The sequence below is a fragment of the Octopus sinensis genome, linkage group LG6 (genome assembly GCF_006345805.1).
Source record: "Octopus sinensis linkage group LG6, ASM634580v1, whole genome shotgun sequence".
Lineage (NCBI taxonomy): Eukaryota > Metazoa > Mollusca > Cephalopoda > Octopoda > Octopodidae > Octopus > Octopus sinensis.
In genome coordinates, this window is record NC_043002.1 from 31836958 (window position 1) to 31843544 (window position 6587).

Here is a 6587-nt window from a genome sequence, read left to right on the forward strand (position 1 = left end):
ACAGTACACAGATTTATCTCTCAAATGTTGTTCGGCACCTCACTTCTTTTCACCTGCTTGCCCATTAGTCAGTCTCTCGTTGGACTTCTGTGTAATAAAAAATAGTCACATCTAGGCAGCTTTTAAGCAGCTACGCAAGACTTTGTCCTACTAGAAATAACTTTAAATCTATTAAATTACATACTGCCATCTTAGAAAGATGAAGGATATATCGGGCAGTGTGGTTTTAGATTTTCAAACAGGTGAATTCATCATGGCTGCATTTCCTTTGGTGACAAGTTTACTCGGTCAGGAATGACTGGGGTAATATTAACAGCAACAAAACGATTAATATCGAATAGTGTAAGTAAAACATTGTCATCTCGAACTAGCAGGATTACACTAATCACAAAAGACCATCTTGTAGGTCGTATTTCCTCATCCTGATCTTCCACTCTTTATAATCATCGCAAAACATTTACTTCACTATTACGAAGTTTACTGTACGATGTGTAGATTTTCGTTCTCTCTCATGGCAAAGCAGTTTCTTACATTATTCATTTGTTTATTAAATTGCATATAAATAAGCTTACCTAATTTTCAAGAATTATCTCATCAGGAGATGATTCTCTCTTCATATCTAGCTATGGTAAATAAGATATGCATGTTTACGTACATGTTCCTTTCTGTTGTTAACTATTGAAGTTCTTCCCCTCAGGAAGTTGCTGGTTTCAAATAAACATGCAAAGCTCCACAGCTGGAATATATATATGATTGCATATAAGTACGTATGGATGTATGCATGTATATACAGACATAAGTATCTGTCAATATGTGCATATATATGTATGTATGTATATATATATGTATGTATGTTATATATATAATATATATATATATATATATAATATATATATATATATATATATATAAAGTTAATCCAAACAAGAAAACACAAAAAACACAACAACGCGAGGGCGTGGAACAAATGTAGTATTGTTGGACGATCAGGAAGGAAAGGAAGAAGGAGGGTTTAACGTTTCGAGCGGAGCTCTTCGTCAGAAACATAGGAGAAGGAAAGATCCCGAGAAGGGAAGACAGAGGAAAAAAATCGCCAACGGTACACACGAGGTCACATGTATGTGTGTGTGTCTATGTGTATGTGTGTTTGTGTGTGCGTGTGTGTATCGTTGCAATTATATTAAACTGTCATATATAAATTTTGGTCGAAGACGTTTTCCTCAACATTTATTTCTTCTTACAATAGAAGGTTATTTTGGTCAAACTATCTTAAGTTGCCAAGATTTCAAAAGTTGTCAAAGCGTAGTACAACAGTTTTGCTATGGAATGGTGAAACTATTTATTCGTTTTCTGAAACAGCAACGTTTTGAGCTTACCACACTTTTGCATAGTGTAACGGTATACATATATATATATATATATATATATATATATATATATATATATATATGTAAACAGTAAAAATAATACAGACATGGACAAGAACATGAAACACCACAGAGACGACACAAGAACCACAGGATGGGACATTCGAAGCCCTCAGTCATCAGTCAAGAACCAGATCATCTTAGCAATTTCGGCTGATTAATCTTGAGATTGCTCCGATTTGGGCAGCCCGCCAAGGGAAATCTAAGCCAAGCGCATTAGATCCCCTGGAAGAAAGCTTCGAATGTATACAACACGAGGATGGAAAACGAACGAAGTACACGAACAAAAATACAGAATACGTGACACCAATAAGAATAGAAAAACGTAAAAACAATAACGGTAAAAATAAAAAACAAAACAAAACCAGGACGTAGGACAAGGGTCTTTCGACAGGACGAGTTGAGTTTAGGGCTGGCTTATGAAGTTGTGCCTAATGGCCGCAGAGACGAACAAATACGTGTTGCTTCGGCGACTGCTGGAACGAAAAGAGCGCTCAGCAGTGGCTAGCGGTCACGTGAGAACAAAAGACAGTAGAAAGGGACAGATGAAAAGAGGAGAAGGTGGACGAGGGGGAGAAGAAAGAGACAGATCGAGGGGAGTGGAGGTGAGAGAGATAAGAGAAACGTAGAAGGGGGAGACGGATGGAGAGAGAAAGAAAGGAAGGGGAATAAGGGAGGAGAGAGAGAGAGAGAGAAAGAGACAGATCAAGAGTCGTATCAATGCTAGAGAAAAAATACTTATCGTATAAGGACAATTGTGGATACGTAGCCGCCGATTATATATGTAAACAGTAAAAATAATTACAGACATGGACAAGAACATGAAACACCACAGAGACGACACAAGAACCACAGGACGGGACATTCGAAGCCCTCAGTTATCAGTCAAGAACCAGATCATCTTAGCAATTTCGGCTGATTAATCTTGAGATTGCTCCGATTTGGGCAGCCCGCCAAGGGAAATCTAAGCCAAGCGCATTAGATCCCCTGGAAGAAAGCTTCGAATGTATACAACACGAGGATGGAAAACGAACGAAGTACACGAACAAAAATACAGAATACGTGACACCAATAAGAATAGAAAAACGTAAAAACAATAACGGTAAAAATAAAAAACAAAACAAAACCAGGACGTAGGACAAGGGTCTTTCGACAGGACGAGTTGAGTTTAGGGCTGGCTTATGAAGTTGTGCCTAATGGCCGCAGGGAGACGAACAAATACGTGTTGCTTCGGCGACTGCTGGAACGAAAAGAGCGCTCAGCAGTGGCTAGCGGTCACGTGAGAACAAAAGACAGGAGAAAGGGACAGATGAAAAGAGAGAGAAGGTGGACGAGGGAGGAGAAGAAAGAGACAGATCGAGGGGACTGGAGGTGAGAGAGATAGAGAAACGTAGAAGGGGGGGAGGAAGACGGATGGAGAGGGAAAGAAAGGAAGGGGAATAAGGGAGGATATATATATATATATATATATATATGGTAAACGAAATACGGGAGATGGAATATACAATTTTTATTAATAATCACGACAACTGTTTTGACACATGTAGCATCGATCCGTCACATTTAGATATCAGGATGGCCTCTGGTTCAACCCAACTTTTGGTTCGCATATCTCAACAACGAAGGTTGGAAAACATTTTTTTGCCGCTTTGTACAAATGTTTTCCTAAATCTAATAGTTATCATGCTATTTTTAATCGACAATCCGTGAAGGTATCCTTCGCTAACTCTGCTAAATTGGAGAAGCTTATGCATCGCATATACATCAGTAATATGCGATGACAGTTCAATATACAAATAAATATAATAAATGTTCATGTAGAGAAGAATAAAAATTCGCAATGATGAACCTCTGCATGAGTACAAATCTTCTATATAAATGTACTGTGCATACGAGGAGAGGGCCGTGTGTTTACATTAGGCAGATTACTGATAGATTTAAGAAGCTTTATCAAGAGAATCAATAAGAGAGATGCATCATCTTTGACCGAATTTGTATGGCGACTGAAGGTAGATAAAATGAAGTACAACATAACTTGGTCCATAGTATGGTACGCATAATCCATACAATATAATTTCCAGGAGATGACTATGCTCCGAGGAATCCTCGTCTTTTGTGGAGTCTAATGAGAAGATCATTAATAGATTTACTGAAAGATTATCAAAATAGCTGCACCCATGTAAATGTACTTTCGTACAATTCAGTAGGAATGAATTTGAACAACTGTTAACATAATTTGCTTTAAGGTATGAATGAATTAAGTTTAGCTTTTACCTCTCCATTCTTATAAACATCAAGTAGCCATGTAACTCGCTTTAGGATCGTGAGTGTACCAAACCACACGTGTGCGAATGCTTACATTTTCGCAGCTGCTTGTACGAGCGAGCGTGCACGCACTGTGCAACTTGCGCGAGACAGTTTGTACATCCATATCTTTTAACGGTTATTTCTAATACTTTTCTTGCTGTATTGAGTGTTCGTTTGCATCTGTGATCATATGTTTGATCTTCTGTATAAACGAAGTTATTTTCTGCGTTTTTCTGCTTTTCTTTCTACGAAATGAGAAGATACATTGCGGAACTGTTATTTTAAGTAGTTGTATTTATTTAGTTATCGCCCGATGACACACATCTGCACCGCTGAATGCTTCGGAACAAGTTGTTACGTGTCCCAACTGCGAGGGTTCGATGCTAGAGGTGTCGAAACAATTGTCGTGATTAATAAAATAAATTCTCGTATATTCCATCTTCTGTCTTTCATTTACCATATACAGAACGAACACTTTAGAAATGAACGTTTTTTAACAGCAACCCATTCGTTTTATTATCTAATGTATACACACACACACATACATATATATATATATATATATATTATATATATATATATAGATATATATATATATATATATATTATATATATATACATATACATACATACATAATACATACGTACGTACATACAAACATAGACACGCGCGCGCACACACACACAGAGGCACCTGCACATATATGTTCAAGAGAAGGAGAGTAATTTCAGATGTAGTACGCAATACATGATGTTAGGATATTAGTGTAGCGATTCTTTTTTACATTTTCATTTAAGAAATGGCAGATCGGTGGTTTCACCCTCAGATCATTGACTTATCAATTGAGTCGTGGTATAAATTCCATGTAATGGATGTAAGCTATTTATCGGTCAGTAGTCAGCATAATATCTGTCATATAAAATATATTTCCTGTTCACAGAGAAATAAATCCTGTAGTTTCTTAGACAGACGAAAATAGTGTTTGTCGAAAGAAAATACTTTATAGTTCAAAATATCAATTCATCAATTGAAAACAAAAACATTGACTACTCTTTTAATATATGTGTATGTATTATGTTGCTACACCCAAGTATACACACACACACACATATATATATGCATATATGTATATATATATATATATATATATAATATATATATATATATATATATATATGATATATATATATATATGTATGTATGTATGTATATCTATATATATATGTGTGTGTGTGTGTGTACTCTAGGGGGCAAAGTGATGATACGCGTATATACATTTTCTTAAACTTTGCTACGACAAACTACTTCTTTGCATTTGTTGGACGTAACTCAAGGGCGAAAACTAGCGACTCGGCCTCCCACGGTGACAGGAAGCTTATCTGTTATGGATGGAGACATAGATGTATAGCAACAGGCTACTCTGCTTGTGGGAGGTATAAAATAGAGAAATGTAGAGACGGAGGATATTCAGGCATGAGAGACTAACAGAGAGAATACTGAATATATATGACAAAATAGGTAGTTATATTAAGATGTAGCATTGTAAAGATCAAAGTAATATGTACATACAATAACATTGGTACACACACACATAATAAGAGAGTAAGATAGAGACAGAAACAAAGTCGGAGACAGAGAGAATAGAAGAGAGCATGAAAGAGATTTGTGGCATTTTGGGAGGGAAAGAATAAGCATGATTTGTGATTAGCCTGAAAATGTAGAAATGTTACACTGAAGAAAATTGTCTTAAAGATTTTTGTTCTTTTAAATCCTAAACGTATAATGTGAGATGATTGTTGCTCTTTATATATTCTCCGGATTGCTTGAAACTATCCTTCCTACATCTCGATCGTTGGATATTACACTTATGTACATCTATCTATCTATCTATCTATCTATCTATCTATCTATCTATCTATCTATCTATCTATCTATCTATCTATCTATCTATCTATCTATCTATCTATCTATCTATCTATCTATCTATCTATCTATCTATCTATCTGTCTGTCTGTCTGTCTGTCTGTCTGTCTGTCTGTCTGTCTGTGTGCACAGTGCCAAACATCCCAGCAATGCCATCGTGCTTCAGGACCAATTACGACAACAGCAAGGGTTTCAGAGGCCCACATCTTTTTAATATCCTCCCAAAGAGCCTGAAGAACATGCACAAAGTAGATGTAGGCATTTTAAAATCAAGGCTGAACCTCTTCCTGTCGAGAGTCCCAGATGAATCTACCTCACGGCAAGAGGGTAGCTACATCAAACTACATTCTTCACCAAGTGCCACATATTGGAAGAGGTTCTCAGTAATAACAGTGTAGCAGAACGGTGGTGATCCAGCATGGGCACAGCTCTGAGCTGAAACTACAAAAAAAATATATAGGTTTAAAGCTACCATTAGTCTTATGTTATGAGAGAAAGATTTTAACATGAAACCACTAGTAGCCTCAATCCATAAATAGCAAAATGTTCCACCAATACGGTGTTAAATTCTCATTCTCATTATTCGATATTAACGCGTGAGCACACATATTCATATATGTGTATGTGTGCGTGTATGTGTGTGTCTGTATATGTTTGGCGTCAGTTTGAGCTGAGATTTATGTATATAATTTCATTACGTAACAAACTATGACAAACATTTATGTATATATTTACGTATATATGTATGTACATACATATATATGTATATACATATATTTAAATACATATGATTCTACATATATATATGTATATATATATATATATACACATATAAGTGTATGTATATACATATATATATATAGTGTAAACGTGTAGAGCTGGTCTTATATGAGCCAATTTAAACACTCGAGCAGCGTTATTACAGATCC

The 6587-nt window shown here is 36.1% G+C and overlaps 1 long non-coding RNA gene across 1 annotated transcript in view; it reads left to right on the plus strand.

The window, feature by feature from the left end:
• Positions 1-1268: 1268 nt before the first annotated feature.
• LOC118763723 overlaps positions 1269-6587 on the plus strand; it is a 22760-nt gene continuing 17441 nt past the window's right edge. The window contains exons 1-2 of the long non-coding RNA XR_004999477.1: positions 1269-1390; positions 5349-5359. This is a non-coding gene — a long non-coding RNA (uncharacterized LOC118763723). The remainder of the gene's footprint in view (positions 1391-5348; positions 5360-6587) is intronic.